This window comes from Diceros bicornis, chromosome 17 (assembly GCF_020826845.1).
Source record: "Diceros bicornis minor isolate mBicDic1 chromosome 17, mDicBic1.mat.cur, whole genome shotgun sequence".
Lineage (NCBI taxonomy): Eukaryota > Metazoa > Chordata > Mammalia > Perissodactyla > Rhinocerotidae > Diceros > Diceros bicornis.
Genome location: NC_080756.1, coordinates 41,627,255 through 41,647,238, shown reverse-complemented (window position 1 = coordinate 41,647,238; position 19,984 = coordinate 41,627,255). Strand labels below are relative to the sequence as shown.

The 19,984-nt window shown below is 35.5% G+C and overlaps 1 non-coding gene across 1 annotated transcript; it reads right to left on the bottom strand.

The window, feature by feature from the left end:
* Nucleotides 1-515: 515 nt before the first annotated feature.
* LOC131416597 (small Cajal body-specific RNA 11) lies at nucleotides 516-643 on the bottom strand. Its single transcript, XR_009222616.1, has one exon. It is a non-coding gene; the product is annotated as a small Cajal body-specific RNA 11 (non-coding RNA).
* Nucleotides 644-19,984: the final 19,341 nt, after the last annotated feature.

The following is a 19,984-nucleotide window of genomic DNA, read 5'->3' as shown; positions in this document are numbered from 1 at the left end:
ACCACTTTTTTATATCCAAAGAGGGTATAAAAATAAAAAGTGACTCCTAAGAATACATAGCAAAATTCAAGTTAATCATACCTTCACAAAATACTCTTCATAATCCAACATTTATCCTGTTTTAATTAGAAACTGTCTCTGACTTATCAAAGTGATGAGGACAGGTTTCATGTCACACAATTATTTAGAAATTGTTGTTACGATTTAATGCATGAATGTTTAAATTAGAGTATAAATGGAAAAACATAGTTGATTAAACAGAATAAACATATGAGAATGGTTTAAAACTCTGCTCTGAAATGTCATGAAAGACTATTTAAAAATGCATTTTCCTTTTAAACAAAATCTGAGTAGAAAAAGTGTATCAAAGTATTTATGATAAATTTACTTTTTGGCTAATCAGCATTACTTTTAAAACACACGCACACACACATACACATTCAAGCTGTTTGACTATTTTTTTCTTAGATAAGATTTAGCCAAGAGCCAATGATTTTTTCTTTTTTCAATTCCAAATTGTCCTTTCTAAGAGCCAGCCCTATTGTTGGGACAGCCCTCCCAAACCGAGAGGGAGATTTCTGTGCACCTTGCCAGACTGTCCTGAGCCAATGAATTTTAATTCCCAAAGGTTGGATTTAGATAAAAAATCTAAAATTCTTGACAATTGAATGGGCTCTCAACTCCCATCCTCAGTTAAAATTATATAATACTTTGTTTTCTTTAAGAGGATTTGCTACCTTTATTGGTACTTTTTTTCAGATAACATAAACCCAAAATATAATTTTAAAGTCATTAAAAATTCTTCAAAGTGCTTAACCACCATAGCTATAAAGTTACAAAAATAAAATTCTTATTAAGTTCATGAAATTACAGTGTAATCAAATAACAGACCAACCTTTTAAATCCCAATTAAAAGATAAAAACAATAATAACTTTAAGTATCCAAAGTGATCTTCATAAAGTATACATTTAAAAAAATGAACAGTAGCTGTTTATAACAGGGATTATAATGGTAATATCTAGATCTTATATGCAATTAATTGCATAAGACAGATGACTACTAATTATGTTAATGCTCTTCAGAGCAACAAAAATCCAGCAATCTTTGAAAGAGCTTCAGAGGGGAAATCTCATTTTGTAGTGGACTACATAAATTGAGAGAATTATATATCTAGGAAATCTTTGAGTCCCAACATTGCAAAATATATCATGTTTACAGCTGTAAAATGTAAAGCCAAGTGAATTACCAAACTAAAGTCCTAGAGACAAAATGAAATAGTTTGCTTTATTTATAGTGTATGAATAGATTAAAATCCAATATATTAGAATACTCCATAAGAATTCATATAGGCAGATATAAAGATTGTTTATGTTTATGAAAGAACCTATATATATATCAAATGTATATTTAACATATAAATATGTATTTATATTATATTTAAATTTAAATATATATTTAATATGTAAATATATATTTACATATTAAATATATTATTGTTTCAACCCTTCAATTTTGTCAAAATATGGTTTTTAAAGGTTAAACCCATGACTTTCATATGAAAATGAGCACATCAAAGATCTATTTAACACATTAACGAGCAAACAAGAGGGATGAAGCTGTTTCCAAAAAAATTCAGAAGAAACATGAGTATTTACAGTGACTGAATAAAAGAATGATGGGAGAAGACTACAAAATTATACACAAAACTGAATAATGTCTTACATGGCAAAAAAAAGAGTAACCTTGGGTTTCAGACACCATTTGCATCTCTGCAGGATGAAATTCATTACAATAACTATCAATATTAGACAAATCAACATCTACCCTGGGATATTAGTAAAGTACCCTAACCAATAGTAAGTACCAAATCCAAACATGGGTCCAAAATCAGATAATCCTTCGGTGGGCCAGTTAGACAATGCGTCAGTATGACAGCCTCTCCTTGTGATCTTCAATAAACTCCAGAGATCATTCTTGATTGAAAAAACAAAAAAGTAGTCACAGTGTTTTGGCCAGTTACAGAGATTCTGCAAAAGATATTCATAACTTCCTAAAAGGATGCTCCACAATTTTTGGTTTGGTTGGGTTGGGTTTTAGATAACTTTTATTTTTTCCTGTATTCTGAGGGTAGGAAAAGAAAACAAGGACTTTACCTTCATCAGGTTACACCTGCAGTATCTATGTATGTGTATGGATTCTACTCTTTCAAGGTTTACGAAATCTGCTAAAGGGCTCTGATGAGCGAGAAATTAATTGATCTATTACACTGCCTATGACGCTGTGATCTTGTAATCCATAGAAGGTATAAGACCAGTTTCCCGGCAGGTTTTGTGGATTTTGATTCCAGACCTGAATTACAACCTTGGTGGGCTTATAGTTCCTTGGGGGCTTATAGTTCCTATTAAATTGGATTTATTCTCAAATAGGACACCTCATACATGGTCTTGGCTGCACAATTGATTTGTGCAATGATACCCCAATTTTAAAAAAGAGGCAGATTCCTATGAACCTATGAAAATAACTACATTGCCTGTATTATTAAAAATTTGGTAAAAGTATTTGTTTCTGAAGCATGAGAACCAATCTTACAGATTTCTTATAGAAAAAAGAATACCATTTAAAGAATATTTCATTTCAATTTGTAAAAGCATGGTCTAAAAGACTGAAGGTTAGAGATAGAGGAATGCTAAGAGGCTTCTTCATATACCCCTCAAAAATATCAACAATATTCCAAACAAAACACACCTAACCACACAAACAGATTCCCTCATCAATTCATTCAATTCTATGTAATTAATCATTGTTCCTCTCCATCTTACATCAGCAGTTTGTGTTCATGAAGTTGTCTGCTTCTGGAATAAAAAGAACTCCTGACTCAGTCCTCTGGTGCAAACTTCAGTCATCTAAGCAATGTCACCTTACGCTCCAAAGCCAGTACCCATGAGTCTATTTTCTCAAGTATAAATAGTTAAGAACACCAGCTACACTTCTCTCCAGAAGACATTGACACTGTTTTTCTTTGTGGAAGACCAAATTCCGGCCTGTAGCAGAGCCTTCAGATAAGCATGAAAGGAAAGCAGAAACTGCCTGTTGATGATTTAACTGAAAGGCTGTGGTTAATTTATTACAGTAACCGACAATATCAGAATGGAGAAGGGTAATATTCTCTAGTGAGATACATGCATGACTGTGTCATTACGATTTGATCAGTTTCCCCTGTGGGTTAAGTAGGGGTAAGATGATCAAGCTTTCTTTTTTCAATAAAGAGGAGAGAGGCACCTGCCTCCGCATCTCTCCTCCCTAGGATGTCTCCTTGAAACATTATTGGCTTGATAAAAGGCCCAACCTTTTGATTTGACATTATAAGGTCTTAGGCCTTCTGACCCTTGGAACTACAAAATGCTTACCTCCAGAATTAGCTCAGGGGTCTCTCTCAAGATACATAGGAGGTAATCAGAGGTGCATCATTTTATCTCCCAAGAAGATTTGAGAAATTTTAATTGTTCTTTTTCCACTTAACTGTAGAAATATGTGTGAAATTCTGTCCAGACTTTGTAGACACTTTCCGTCCACTTTTACATGCAGCTAGGTCTGATATGTGTATTCACTGATAAATTTTGTTTTCTCTCTCTCTTTAATATTGGTATGGAGGGTCTTTTGTTGGTTCTCTAACAGTTTTCAGGAGTTGTGATGTTACTCAATGTGGTATGAGATATGACATGTTACCCTCTTTACAAGCTAACAAGTTAGCCTGTCATGGTTTCATGGATGCTGGTAGCACACACAAGACTCCTGGGTCAGAGACAAGGAACTGTTAATTACTCACAGCAAAGCAAGCAGCATGATCTTCATGTTCGCGTCAGCTGCCCTTGTCTACCACTTTTTAGAGGGACCAATGTAAAGGGGCCCAGGTGGATGCTGGGCATACAGTGGGTTTGTGTCACAGCTGGAGTTTAGGAAACCAAAATCTTTCACAATAGGCTACAAGAAAATGAAATAAAATTTGCTTCAGAGAGCAATATTATCTTTTATCATACTGGCTTGAAAATAAACCTGTCCCCTGCTCTGGAGAGAAGCACCATCTTCCAAGTCTGTTTGCTAAACAAATATCCTCGGAAAGATAATCCAGAACAAAGGTAGCCAATGTTTTTAATATTGTCTATAAGATTTACAGAAATGCAGGAGATCTGTCACTATTTGCAGATGACATGATTTTATATATAGAAAACCCTAAAGAATCCACCAAAAAACTTTTAGAAATAATAAATGAATACAGTAAAGTTGCAGGATACAAAATCAACATACAAAAATCAGTTGCATTTCTAGACACTAACAATGAAGCAGCAGAAAGAGAAATTAAGAATACAATCCCATTTACAATTACAACAAAAAGAACAAAATACCTAGGAATAAACTTAACCAAAGAGGTGAAAGATCTGTACATTGAAAACTATAAGACATTGCTGAAAGAAATTGAAGAAGACACAAAGAAATGGCAAGATATTCTGTGTTCTTGGATTGGACTAATTAACATAGTTAAGATATCCATACATCCTAAAGCAATTTATAGATTCAATGCAATCCCTATCAAAGTTCCAACAACATTTTTCACAGAAATAGAACAAAGAATCCTAAAATTTATATGGAACAACAAAAGACCCCAAAAAGCCAAAGGAATCCTGAGAAAAAAGAACAAAGCTGGAGGTATCACACTCCCTTATTTCAAAATATACTACAAAGCTATAGTAACCAAAACAGCATGGTACTCGCACAAAAACAGACACAAAGAACAATGGAATAGAATCGAGAGCCCAGAAATAAACCCACACATCTATGGACAGCTAATATTCGACAAAGGAGCCAAGAACATACAATGGAGAAAGGAAAGTCTCTTCAACAAATGGTGTTGGGAAAACTGGACAGCCACATGCAAAAAAATGGACGTAGACCATTATCTTACACCATACACAAAAATTAACTCAAAATGGATTAAAGACTTGAATGTAAGACCTGAAACCAGGAAACTTCTAGAAAAAAACATAGAAAGTATATTCCTCGACATCAGTCTTAGCAACATATTTTCAAGTACCATGTCTGACTGGACAAAGGAAACAAGAGAAAAAATAAACAAATGGGACTACATGAAACTAAAAAGCTTCTGCACAGCAAAGGAAATCATCAACAAAATGAAAAGACAACCTAACAATTGGGAGAATATATTTGCAAACCATATATCAGATAAGGAGTTAACCTTCAAAACATATAAAGAACTCATGCATCTCAAAAACAAAAAAACTAACAACCCAATTAAAAAATGGGTAAAAGACTGGAACAGATATTTCTCCAAAGAAGAGATACAGATGGCCAATAGGGACATGAAAAGACATTCAACATTAACTATCAGAGAAATGCAAATCAAAACTACAATGAGATATCACCTCATGCACGTGAGAATGGCTATAATTAACAAGACAGGAAACAACAAGTGTTGGAGAAGTGGACAGAAGGAAACTCTCATACACTGCTGGTGGGAGTGCAAGCTGGTGCAGCCACTATGGAAAACAGTATAGAGATTCCTCAAAAAATTAAGGATAGAATTACAAAATGATCCAGCTATTCCACTGCTGAGTGTTTATCCAAAGAACACAAAAACACCAATGCGTAAAGATACACGCACCCCTGTGTTCATTGCAGCATTATTCACAATAGCCAAGACTTGGAAGCAACCTAAGTGCCCATCGAGGGATGAATGTATAAAGAAGATGTGGTATATATACACAATGGACTACTACTCAGCCATAAGAAACAATGAAATCCAGCCATTGTGACAATATGGATGGACATTAAGGGTACTATGCTAGGCGAAATAAGTCAGAGAGAGAAGGTCAAATACTGTATGATCTCACTCATAAGTAGAAGATTAAAACAACAACAAACACACGCACAGAGACAGAGATTGGATTGGTGGTTACCAGAGGGGAAGGGGGAAGGGAGGAGGGCGAAAGAGGTGATTAGGCACATGTGTGTGGTGATGGATTGTAATTAGTATTTGGGTGGTGAACATGATGTAATAAATGTGGAAATAGAAGTATAATGATGTACACCTGAAATTTATACAATGTTATAAACCAATGTTACCACAATAAAAAATAAATAAATAGAATGCAGGATATCCATGGAGAATTGTCTTCCAAAAACTATGAGAAAATATTCTTCACAGTGAGGGCATTATAAATCTCCAGGGCCTTCCTGCGGGTGTACAATCTCTAAAACATGTTTATATTAATAAATATAAAATATATTTATATATTTTATTATATATAAATATAAAAAATTTGCCCATACAAAGTTAACTATTTAATAATCATTGCTTTAGTATTCTAACTTAGAAATTATTCAGGACTGCAGATTTCACAAATGGACCTCCAAGTAGACAAATTTTAAAAAGATTTTATGGGAATAATATTAGCTTTTCTGATTAGTAAACCACTATAATAAGAGGCTCACAAAGCTCAGATTAACTAGTCCCTTCAAGGCAAAACAAATCCAAATATTATAAAAATGGTTTTTTAACTTTTAAAGTTTTACTCTATACTGACGGAGTCAGGGAAATTATGTATTGCCAGGGATTTTTTAATCCAAAATTATCAGACTGGTCTGATTTGTTCAAGATACACCTTGTTTTCATTAACTTAATTTCTTATAGAAAAAAAATGCCTCTGAGCTAGCAGTTTTGGTAAACTGGTTTTTCACTTTGGCAAAAAAAGAAAGATTTTTCTTTTTGTCCTCTTAGTGCATTTTAAAATATCAGAAGTTTTTGTCTTTATTTTCTGGGAATATTAGAATTATGTACATAATTATTAGTTTCTATATCAAAACAGATCTCATTTATTTTTAGAGACTCTGTATTTAATGTATTAATACCCTCTGGAGTACGAAAATATTCCACACTCACGTAATGAGAAGTAAAGGCTTTTCTCAATTGTAGACACAGATGCACACACAGACTTTGCAGCTTCAGCCGACAACTTTGGCCGCAGGTCAAAATTCAAAACAAACACACACACACACACAAATCACTGGTCCAGATCCCAAAGTGCTGTTCTCCTTTCCAATGAGCGTGAAATATTTTCTTAATTGATTTGAACTCACAAAAGGACGAATAGGCTAACAAAAAAGACCAATAACTCAGATTATCGTCATCTCTCACCTAACAGAGAATAAATCTGTGTCTCTGCCCACTAGAGATCATTAAATGGTCAGACCATGAAAACAGATTTTTATTCTTTGCTATCCTATGCAAACCAGAAGCAGAACCAAACCTAGTCAAGAAATAAAAAGTAAAACCATAGAATGAGAAATTAAGACGGTAGAGAAACAAGAGTTAGTAAAGTTAATTTCTATTGCTGCTTGGATGTGCTTTGCTTGAAATATGAGGTGCATTTCTTGGGCAACTCAGTCTAATTGGTTTAGGAAGGTAGGTCCACCTGGAAAAATCAACGAAAACTCCAAAGCTGTAATAGTGTAATTTTTTAAAATTTCAAAATGTGACTCTCATATAAAGTGAACACATGTCAAAGATTTATTTAACTAACTAATGATGAAACTGAAAAGATACTGGGGTTCAAAAGTATATAGAAGAGATAAGAGTATGTATGGTGACTAAATGTAAGAACAGTGGAATAAGATTGTGAAGTTACATGCAAGACTGGTGTGATGGTTAATTTTATTTATCAACCTGACTGGGTCAAGGAATGCCTAGGTATTTGGTTGGACATTATTTCTGCATGCTTCTATGAGGAGATGTGTATCTGCTGCCACCTCAGCAGAGGAAGATTTTAATAATTAAGTGGATAGGATGACCCATTCTGTGGATACCAGCCAACCTCTTTCCTCAGCCACCCCTGTCATTGCCCAATGGGCTCATGAACAAAATGACTATGGTGGCAGGGATGGAAGTTATCCATGAGCTCAGGAACATGGACATCTATTCATTTATCACGGAAGGTGCAGTGTTTTTGTTCTTGCTGGAATGGACACTTACTCTGGATACAGACTTTACTTTCCTGCATGCAATGCTTCTGTCAAAACCACCATCCACGGGCTTATGGAAAGCCTTATCCATTCATCATGGTATTCCACACGGCATTGCTTCCCATCAAGGAACTTATTCACAGCAAAAGAAGTGTGGCAATGGGCCTATGCTTGTGGAATTCACCAGTCTTACCATGTTCCTCACCATCCTGAAGCGGCTGGCTTGATAGAACAGTGGAATGGCCTCTTGAAGACTCAATTACAGGGCCAGCTAGGTGCAGTAACATTCAGGGCTCCAGCAGGTACCTCCAGAAGGTATATATCCTCTGAGTTAGTTCCCAATATATGATACTGCTTCTCCCATAGCCAGAATTCATGAGTCTAGGAATCAAAGTGTGGAGATGGGAGTGGCACCACTATTACCCCCAGTGACACAGTAACAAAATTTTTGCTTCCTGTTCCTATGACCTTATGCTCTACCGACCTACAGGTGTTAGTTCTAAAGGGAGAAATGCCTCCACCAGGAAACACAACAATGATTTCATTGAACTGGAAGTTAAAACTGCTGCCCAGCCACTTTTGACTTCTCACACCTCTGAATCAACAGGCAAAAAAGGGAGTTACTGTGCTGTCTGGGGATTGATCCTAACTACTAAGGGAAAACTGGACCACTATTCCACAATGGAGTTAAGGAAGAATATGTCTGGAATACAGATCCCTTAGGACACCTCTTAGTATTCCCATGCCCCGTGATTAAGGTCAATGGAAAACTACAATGAAACAATTCCGGCAAGATTACTAATGGCCCAGACCTTTCAGGAATGAAGGTTTACCCACCAGGTAAAGAATCTTAGCTAGCTGAGGTGCTTGCTGGAGGCAACGGGATACAAAACGGGTAGTGGAAGAAGATAGTTATAAATACCACCTATAACCATGTGACCAGTTACAGAAATGAGGACTGTAATTGTCATGAATATTCCTCCTGATTTTGTTATGTATATGTTTGTATGTGTGTGTATGTATATGCACATATATATGTTTTGTTCCCTCCCTTATTTCCTTGTCATGTAATGTAAGATGTATCAACTTTGTATCATAGCATTTAAGTATTGTTAATTTTATATCGCAGTATTTAAGTTATGGTATATCAAGGAGAAGAGTAAACATCACTCAAGGACTTTACCTCCTCTTCTGGTGAAGGGTGTAATGTGTTTCTGGATGTATAATGTTAGACAGAATTGTGACCTTGTTATTGTCTTTATTTGGAGATTAAGTATGGTTTAAAGAGTTGTATATGAGTGCCAAGTTGGCAAGGGGTGGACTTGTGATGGTTAATTTTATGTGTCAATTTGACTGGGCCACTGAGGTGCCCAGCTATTTGGTTAAACATTATTTCTGAGTGTCTCTGGGAGGGTGTTTTGGATGAGATTAATACTGGAATTGGTAGACTGTCTAGGAGGTTGTTCTCTCCAATGTGGGTGGACCTCATCCAATCAGTTGAAGGCCTGAATAGAATAAAAGGCTGAGTATGAAATGATTCTTTTTCTCTCCAAGTCTTTTTCTCAGAGACTTTGTCTTTGAGCTGAGACATTGGTCTTCTCTCGCCCTTGAACTTAGGCTCAGCTTGGCACTTATATCATTGGCTCTGCTGGCTCTCAGGCCCTCTGACTTGAACTGGAACTATCCCCTTGGCTCTCCTGGGTATTCAGTTTTCTGACTGCAGATCTTGAATTTCTCAACCTCCAAAGTCATGTAAGCCAATTCTTTATAGTAAATCTCTCTCTCTTTATATGTATGTATATGTCTATCTATCTGTCTGTCTATCTATCTATGTATCTATCTATGTATCTATGTATCTATCTATGTATCTATCTATCTATCTATCTATAATCTCTATCGTATTGGTTCTCTTTCTCTGAAGAACCCAGACTAATACAACTGGTTAATGCTGTACGAGTGAAAAATAAATAAATAAAAAGCTAAAACTTTTGGGTTGTAATATTTTCTATGGACAGGAATGATACTCATTGACAGGAAAAATTTATTTCCATTATTATTAGCCAAGAATAATTTGCATTGCTATCAGATTTCTACAAGTTAGCATGGACCTTTACAGAGTCGTAAAATAAACTAATCAAGTAAATAGTAAGACAGAACAGGATAGATACTCTTAGATAATTAGATAAAGCTTTAATATGAAGAATAATTTCATATTTGGCTCAATCCAAACTGGCCATGAAGAGGAAAAAAATCCCCAAAATAAAATAATTCCTTTTTTGATATTCAAGTCATATTATCAATGGACACTTTATCTAAGTTGGGTATTTCTGAAAGTAGTTTCTCTATGTGAGAGCTTAGATTCTGAAAAAATGTGTTAAGTGTCTTAGAAGTGTACAACAAATTAGCGTTTTTTTCCTGTTTTCTATCCCCAATTCCATACTGTACCAAAGTCTTGTATAACTCCAAATTTTACAAATGGAATTAACTTGTGGAATTGTAAGAAGTTCCCTATTTATAATTTAAAAATTCAATATTTAAATCTACACTGAATAATCTCTGGTTCAATGAATATCACTAGTTATGTTCATAAATATTAAAATAAATTTTTGGTTGTTAAACTCTTTTGGCCAAGGTATTCAATTCCACCAAATCAAGAATGGAACATATTTAGATTACTTTTAAATCAAACTTTTAAAATGTAAAATTTTAGAAGAGTTTTCTTTCTCTGAAAATAAAAGAGATAAATTTTAGATTTAGACACGAATTTCTAAAAATTTTAGTAAACATTTTTAATTTTCTAGGAAAAGCAACACAAGTAAGTTTTTGCTCAAATTCTGAAAAAAATAGTGTGTCTTCCTGATCAAATGCAGAGAATACTTTTGTTGCACTTACTTTTGAGTCTTTGACACCATTCAGTGGAATTCCTTCCAGCTGACAGTCTGTAATTCCCCCCTCCTCCCATTGGATCCATGTAGTGCAGAGGTTCTCAATCCTGGCTATGTATAGAATCACCTAGAGAGCTCTTTACAAAAATATTGATGCCTGGGACACACCCCACACAAATCAGAACTGCTGAGGGTAGGGCCCAAGTATTATTAGTATTTTTCAAAACTTCTCCAGGTGATTCAAATATGTAGCCAATGTTTAGAAATACTGCTACAGCAGGTTTTCCAGCTGCTAAATATCAGCTTGTTTGTTCCTGACATTTCCCCCCAAGTTTTCAGACTTTAAAAAAAATTACTATGACTTTTTAAAATGAGGCTAAAAATGTACTCATAAAATTCTTATTTTACTTTTATTAAAAAAGCAGACATTTTCTTCTGCTAATATTAGGAAATATAGCTAAAACATATCTTGATAGATTGTAAGGGCATGCCCCCACATGATCAGAAAGTATATTGTTGATCTAGATGTACAATAAACCAGACTCTTATATCTGATCACATGATGGCTTTAATATGTGTGTAGGTATGAGTGTGTGTGAGGGTGGGGGTAGGATAGAGGTCAACGTTATTTCAAAGCTGAAAGTAGTATTTCTCAGAGATGGATAATACATTCTTTTTTAGGGGAAAATTCTTTTGTTGTTTTTAATTGGACTTTACATTATGCAAAGGTAAACCAATATCCTATTCTGGAATGAGAAGTTCCTATTAACAATAAAATCCTATTTTTTCAAGAAAAAAAATTGTAAAGAATTATTTTTACTCTTAGAAATGTTGCCAGAAATCCCACCACTACCACCTTTTTAGGAATATCTAAGAGTGATTGTCTGGATTCCATGGTAGGAAGATATAGGGAGGGAGGTGTGGTGGTCCTTGTAATATGATAGTTGGGGGGAATTGTCTAAGAGTAGTCTGGTCTAAGAACTCTGAGACATCTTATATGTTTAAACTAGTTTCAAGTGTTATATGCGTGTGTGTATAACGTTTTTTACTATATTCTTTTTTCCTACCCAAATCTTTAGTAAATTCTTGTTAAATCATGTTGGCTGGTCTTAGCTATACTGTGGGGAGTTGGGGAATATTCTGGGCCCATGTTTGGAATGAACTACCAAAGTGGAAAGCAGCAACTGCCTGAGGGAAGACGTTTCCAGACAGCAAGAGGAGATCCAGAGTAGAAAGGGGACAAAGTCTGTCACAAGGAACAAAGCATTGGGTAGCACTGATAACTAGAATAATTCTGGAACCTGGTAACATTCCTCAGTAATTCTGGAAACACCTAGTGAGGAGAAAGTGTTCCAAGACCAGACATCAGTTATTGGAGATGGATGCTATTTGTGGTAAAGTGAAGAATGATTCCTGAAAGCTGAAGAAGAGACAACTGTGTTGTAACAGGGAAAAAAACCCAACTTTATAAAATAACTATTCATTCTATCAGTCAACCAACATTCATTAATTGTATTAATTGCATATATTTATATATATTGCATATTCATTAATTATATATATAAACTGGGCCAACTATCAAATTATTTTCTTTAATGGGGCATGGTGTTAAAAATAATAACTATGTAGCAAGGCACTTTGCCAGGCGCTACACATACAAAGCCAGTAATCATTATCTGCAATGATAAGTCTTCAATGGGACCATCGTAAAAAAAAAGAAACAACAGATTGTTATATATGAAGTATGCATTTTTATATTTCTGTTTTATGAAGTTTTTGCTTAATTATTGTTTTCATATATAGTAGTTCAATTCTATTTTTAGATGCAATTATGTAAAAGAGATTTGTTTAGGGGTTGACTCGTGGGGAATCCCTTTTAGCAGGATGACACATAATGAGAAAAGGTTAAGTAGGCAAACCAGCAATGCAGCTGAGGATCATCAAAGATTGAAGCCAGGAGATAGAAGCCATCTGGTCAGAGGGAATTTAGCAAACCCTCACAAGGGAATCTAGCTTTTGTGAACCTTAGGTACAACTCAGAACAGAAATGTTTGAAACTCTCTTAATAAAATGAGTGATTTTATTAAGATTCCAGAGGAGGATATCCTGCAATGATGTCTTCACACATGCTGGGAATTTCCCCTTCTCAAATATCTTTAGCTAAAAGTAAAGTGAGCGATAGTATACTCACACTCATAGTACAGTGTCAGTATACACACTATAAGTACATTTTTGTCTAGATGAGGACATTTAGAAAAATGAAATTATAACCAAAGTGCTGATCACACAGTTGGCATTTTTGTTGTTGATGATAACCCTATAATGCTTCAGATATTCACCTACATTTCTTTTGTTGTTGATCTTTACCCGTGCTTTTCCTCCAAGGCTCTTCTTTTCTTGTACTTCTCCCAACCTGGCTCAATTTTGGAACTGACTTTCTCATTAACTTTTCCTGTAAAAAGTGGATAGTTGTCCAAAAAAAGATAAAATTCAAACTTTCCAAGTTATAGGTTTTTAGCTCAATCTTTTAATTGCACCTGAAGATGTAATCCAATGGGGTTTACAATTTGAAGTCCTAAGGCTTCTTGGCTGCCATGAGAAATTACATTCTTGCATTCAATAAATTTGCTTGTTTCAATTGAGAAATTACATTCTTGCATTCAATAAATTTGCTTGTTTCAATTGAGAAATTACAGGACTATTTAGGAAATTATTCTTTCTCTCTAAAATTAGACCACAGGTTACAGATTTATAACCCAAAGGATAAATGGCCCCAATATAGGTTCTATACTTCACCCAGAATTATTTAAAAGATTAAGTAAGGAAAGGTCACATAAAAATCTGGATGTCTAGTTTCTCTAAAAATATCAGAAGATCTGGCAACACAAGGCCAACATTCCCACATTGTTACAATTGGCTGGATCCCAGAACCAGCTGCCCCTTTTCAATGCAAACGTGTTCTCCTGTTTCCCACAGACTTCCCCTGGTCCACTTGGCTCATTTAAGTTACCCATCTGACCCCATGAGCATTTGAGTGTGCAGTCCCTGGTTCGTAGGACATTGTCTATGGAAGTAAAATTTGTTTTTTGGAGTCGCACACGGGTGTGGTTATGACTCAATTGTAATAATAGAGAGAATTTTTTTCTAATTCTGGGATTCACACCTGTGAGGTATGCCAATAAGAGGATGACACTTAAGGGTATCCGTGCCCACAACTTGATTGTGACATGAAAAAATCTACTCCAGACTTTTTCTGCTGGAATTGAAATACCAAAGGACACCACAAACTGTCCTACTAAGGCTTTTTTTCTTTTCCTCCCAACAACTTATCCTCAACCCATCTCCCACAAGCACCCTCTTCATTATTCTAGACCAGTGATGTCTGATAGAATTATATATATAGCATTATAGCAAGCCATATATGTTTTTTAATAATCACATTAAAATAAGCAAAAAGAAACAGGTAAAATTAATTTTAAGAATGTTTTGTTTAATCCAGTGTATCCAAAATATCATTTCAATATGCTTTCGATGTATAAATTTTAATTATTTTATATTTTTGTGTGTGCTAGGTCTTTGAAATCTGGTAGATATTTTTCACTTAAAGTACACCTCAATTCAGACTAGCCACATTTGAAGTGCTCAGTAGCCACACGTGGCTCGTGGCTACAGTATCAGATAGTGCAGTTCTACATGAAATTGTTCAGACTTGGTGAAATTATCTGGCGTTAGGAGATTTGAATCAAGACGCTGTTTTACAAATAAGTCACTATTGAAGGAGAAGAAAGTAATGCCAGGGAGTAGTATATATTCACCAGGAAATTTCCTGTGAAGAGTTTAATGTCTCAGAATCTTTTACCTTGAAATATTTGTAAAGCAAACATCTTTAGGTTTATTCCTCGCACACTATCATTAAATTATCTCACCCTTCTGAGAAGTCAAATATACAGCTTTATGTTGTGGTATTGTAAGGAGTAGAAGAGAAAAGCAGAACAGGAAATTATGGCCAATCCCTTAATAATACTTCTGCTGTAGTTTGTGGGAAGGGAGCGGCGTTCTCTGGAGAAGGTTGTGCTGGAAAGTGGAGAATCGCTGTGAGGAGCTCATGGTCTAGGAGCAGCTTCCAAACATCAAGCCTAGGAAGTCAAGAGGGAATACAGATAAACTCACTCTTTTCTTAGTCTATACTAGAGGAAGCTAGACCTTAGAGTGGTGAAGGGATGATAAATAATGGAAATCCTTCTAGAAGGCAAGATATACTATTAATTTGGAGGGGAAGGGAAAGGAAGTGAGAAGAGTTCTTTGGAAAGATGTGAATATTTCCACTTCAATTTTTTTTTTTTTTGGCCTTTCATTTAGGACTGGAAGAACAAATTTAATGACACCAAGTAAAATGACTGCGGCTAGCAATGTTTTTACTCTGACCCTGTTTAATAGCCAAAAGGAGCACTTTGCTGACTGAGAAAGGGAACTAACTTAATTTGCATTAAGAGTTCTGAGAAGTTATTGGTTAAGGTTTAATAGAAGTATGACCATAAAAATGGTCAGGACTTGAATAGACATTAGGGAGGAGACAAGGCATTCCTGGAGCAGAATGGCATACAGAGTAGAATGGTCAGATGGAAGAAAGAAAACCAAACTAATGTAAAGAAAACCAAACTAATGTATGTGATAGTAACGAAGAAGGCAAGATAATAAAAGGCTTATTCAGGGAGGCCAGCAAGACACACAGGGAAGGTCTTTATCTGCCAGTGGTCTGGCCCTTAGGATATTACAAAAGGTCTAACTGAGGCATAGAGTCTCATATAGTAAAGTGCCTTGAGTTTTATTCTGAGCAATCCCAAATTTTGCCTCAATTCTGCCTTTTCCGTTGTTACCATCGCAGACTTCTTATGAGGCATGCTCTGCTTGTGTCTCTGTTACCATCACTTTTGACTTTTACAAAAATTTTTACGGCTTCTCTCTGTTTTTTTTTGTAGCTTGCTGATAAATATCAAGAGGAGGGGATCATGTGGGGCCAGCTTGGTGGCTGACTTCCACAGCCGTCAATGACTATCACATTTCCCAGCACACCGTGGCGCTTGTACAGGCCAATGCCAGCATTGTTCTCCTTCCACACTTGGCCAGCTTTCAGCTCCATGTCTTTGCCTGAGATTTTCCACCTCCCTGAAACGTCCTTCTTTCTCTTCTGACCATATCCAAATTCTACTCAACTTTCAAGTCCTAATGCAAGTCTAAGTCATTTACTTGGGATAGTCGATACACATTGACTATCAACACATTGATTACTACTCATTTCTCTCATACTTATTGAATATCATGTATAATTTACTAGTATCCTATGCTTTCTCATCCTATAAACTGTTTGCCTCCTTCAACTAGATAATAAATGTCTTATAATCAGAGACCATTTCTTATTTTTCCCTCTCTATTCAATACATGTTAGTTGATCTATTGATTAATTGATTCTTTTAACCAGTGCTTAACTAGTACTTATTGAGCACTGACTATCTTCATTAGTTACAAGGCAAATACCTTAGCATAATAAGAGCTTTTACAACTCAATCTTCAGTCTACTTTTCAGATCTCCTGATCTTCAACTTTGTATCTACCTGTAAACTCTAGCCTTGCTGAACTTTGCAGCACTTTCTGATATTTATATGTTATTACTTCCATGCCTTTCATTTGCTGTCTGCTGATCCCACAGTACCTACCCCCATACATTTATTAAGCCAGCATCAGTTTCTCCCTTGTGCTTTGTTTATGTCTCTTCTTTCAGTAGATAGACCAGTTGGTCTTGCATTCCACCCGACTGTGAGATCCCAGGCACCTGTCTCATTCATCCTTGTGTACTCACAGCACAGCAATCTACTAGTGAGAGGAAGATGTTGCATCAGCCCAGGAATTATCACCAGAATAGTCAGAGTAGTAGAATGAGAAGGAAAAAAATCCCATATGTTGGAAAATCTGGCATAGAGATGCTTTCAAGAAAAATGGGGTGGTCAATAGATGTAAGAGCTCAAGAAGTGTCCAAAAAAATGAGAATGGAGGAAAGACCTTTGAGTTTGACATGGAAGAAACCATTAAACTCTTTCTTGGGACTGATTCTTAAAGAAGCAGATGTAAGTGCATGGGAAATAATAAAGCATTGGTGCTGAAGAATTGAATAAGCTCACATAGAACATTTTGGCAGTAAAAAGAAAGAAAAATATAATGGCAAGTAAAGATGTCAGCATTGGCATAGGAAAAATATTTCCAAGATGGGGGAGATTAATTTGTTGATTTTAACACCTCCATAAACTTTTATTAATAGTCCTAGCATGACGATTTTTTCCACACCTTTTAAACAAGTAAGGAAAAATATGATTACATTGAAATAAATGATATAAGGAAAATGATACTTAAAACAAACATTGTCATTCCTTGCTATGCTGCCCTTTTCTCTCAATATAGCACAACACAATACAGTCTGAATGACTATCATTCCACACAGAGTTCTGTTTATGAAATGTTACCTGATAAAATATTTCTTGTTTGCTTTAATTGTTCTCATTAAATTTAGCTCATCATTCAATACTTAAATCTCACTGTCATTATGAAGTCTTCATAAACACCTCTAGTTAGGATCCTTATGGAATTAACCAACATTCTCATACCATTTATTTATATTTCTCAGAGCATAAATAATGTAGTCACTTGTATCATTGTTTTAGTAGGCTTTTTTTAGGGGGCAGTTTTAGGTTTACAGAAGAATTGAACAGAAAGTACAGAGGTTTCCAAATACTTCCCCTCTCCCATCCTCATTTCCCCGTATTATTGACATCTTGTATTGGTGTGATACGTTTATTACAACTGATGAACTAATATTGATATATTTTTATTAACTGAAGTCCATAGTTTACATTAAGGTTCACTCTTTGTGTGGTACAGGTCTATGGGTTTTGTCAAATGTATAATGTCATGTATTCACCTTTACAGTATCATACAGATAGTTTCACTGCCCTAAAAGTCCCCTCTGCTCCACTTGTTCATCCCTCCCTCTCTTCTAATCCCTGGCAACCTTTCTTCCCCCAACTCTTGCCTTTTCCAGAATGTCATATAGTTGGAATCGTATAGTATATAGCCTTTTCAGTTAGCAATATGCATTTAAGATTCTTTTTTTGTGGCTTAATAAAACATCTCTTTTTATCACTGAATAATATACTATTGTATGGCTGTACCACAGTTTGTTTATTCATTCAGCTGTTGAAGGACATCTTGGTTGCTTCCAAGTTTAAGCAATTATGGATAAAGCTACTATAAACACCCACATTCAGGTTTTTATGTGGACAGAAGCTTTTGACTCACTTGGGTAAATACCTAGGAGGGTAATTGCTGGATTGTATGGTAAGAATATGTTTAGTTTTGTAAGAAACTGCCAAAGTGTCTTCCAAATGGCTCTATTGTTTTGCATTCCCACCGGGAATGAGCCAGAGTTCTTGTTGCTCCACATCCTTGCGAGCATTTGGTGTTGTCAGTGTTTTTGGATTTTAGCCATTCTAGTAGATGTTTAGTGGTATCTCATTGTTTTACTTTGAATTTCCCTGATGACATACGACATTGAGCATCTTTTCATGTGCTTATTGCTATCTGTATATCTTCTTCGGTGAAGCGTCTGTTCAGATCTTTTGCCCACTTTTTAATTGGGTTGTTTTCTTATTGTTGAGTTTTAAGAGTTCTTTATATGTATGGATACATCTTTATCAAATATGTGTTGTACAAATATTTTCTCCCAGTCTGTAGCTTGTCTTTTCAATCTCTTAAACTTATATCATGTTTAATTAAATATTCTAGTTGAGTATAAGGTCCTATAGGGTGGGATTTTTGTCTTAGGAATCCTTTTGGTCAAATTTAATTAACTTTGCAAACCCAATAATACCCACATCAGACTTCCACTCTGGCTGCTGTCATAATTTCCTCAGTGAAGTACAGAAGAGTTGAAAGCCCAGTTTTCAATGTTTGCCAATGGTTCAGGTATTCAAGGGTATATTTTAACATGTAAGATGATTATTTTCCCTAGTCTGTGTAAGCAATCAAATGAGAGCTCGTCATTCTAACTTTATAGGTGACCGATATTTAACCTGCATATAAAACTTTCTCACCATGTAGTTTACAAGATTAATATAATTCCTTCAGAGAAACCAAAAGAATTCTTAGCTTTCAGTTTATCTTCTTCATGTTTTCAATGGTTTCTGAAAAAATAACTGAAAATATCTTAACACTAATGTAACCCTTTTAAACAACCGAACTACTAAGTAAGATTTTGTGGTACACAGAAAATGACAGTAGTTGGGATAAAATTCCAGAGAGTAAAGGCAAAGAAAAACATGATAAAAATCTCAACAGAAAGGACTGGAAAATATTTTCCAAAATGTTAGCCCTCTGAGCTTTACTAACTGGGTGGGAGTCCAGTCCAGGAACTTGAAGTCACCATCCTGAACAAAGTGGATCAAACTTAGGTTAAAAGTTACAAATTTAGACATCAGTTTATTAATCTCCTTTCCCATTTGTGAAACATAACCCACATAAGCCAAATGCCAAATTATATTTTTATCTACCTTGACAATATGCAACAATAATTTTCATTGTACAATAATAATTTTATTATATATAAGACTGTGTATTGGGCCGGCCCCGTGGCTTAGCGGTTAAGTGCGCGCGCTCCGCTGCTGGCGGCCCGGGTTTGGATCCCGGGCGCGCACCGACGCACCGCTTCTCCAGTCATGCTGAGGCCGCGTCCCACATACAGCAACTAGAAGGATGTGCAGCTATGACATACAGCTATCTACTGGGGCTTTGGGGGGAAAAAAATAAATAAATAAAATCTTTAAAAAAAAAAAAAAAGACTGTGTACTTTTTATTTTACTTTTAAAACATTTTCATTTTTATTGATTTCACAACCAGTGGTGGAATAGATAAGGCAGTCATTACTTCCAGGCACTTAGTTCACCTGTTGGATACCTCCATCTGAAGGTTCCATGAATCTCAAACTCAACATGATCATTTTTCCCCTGTCCTCACATTC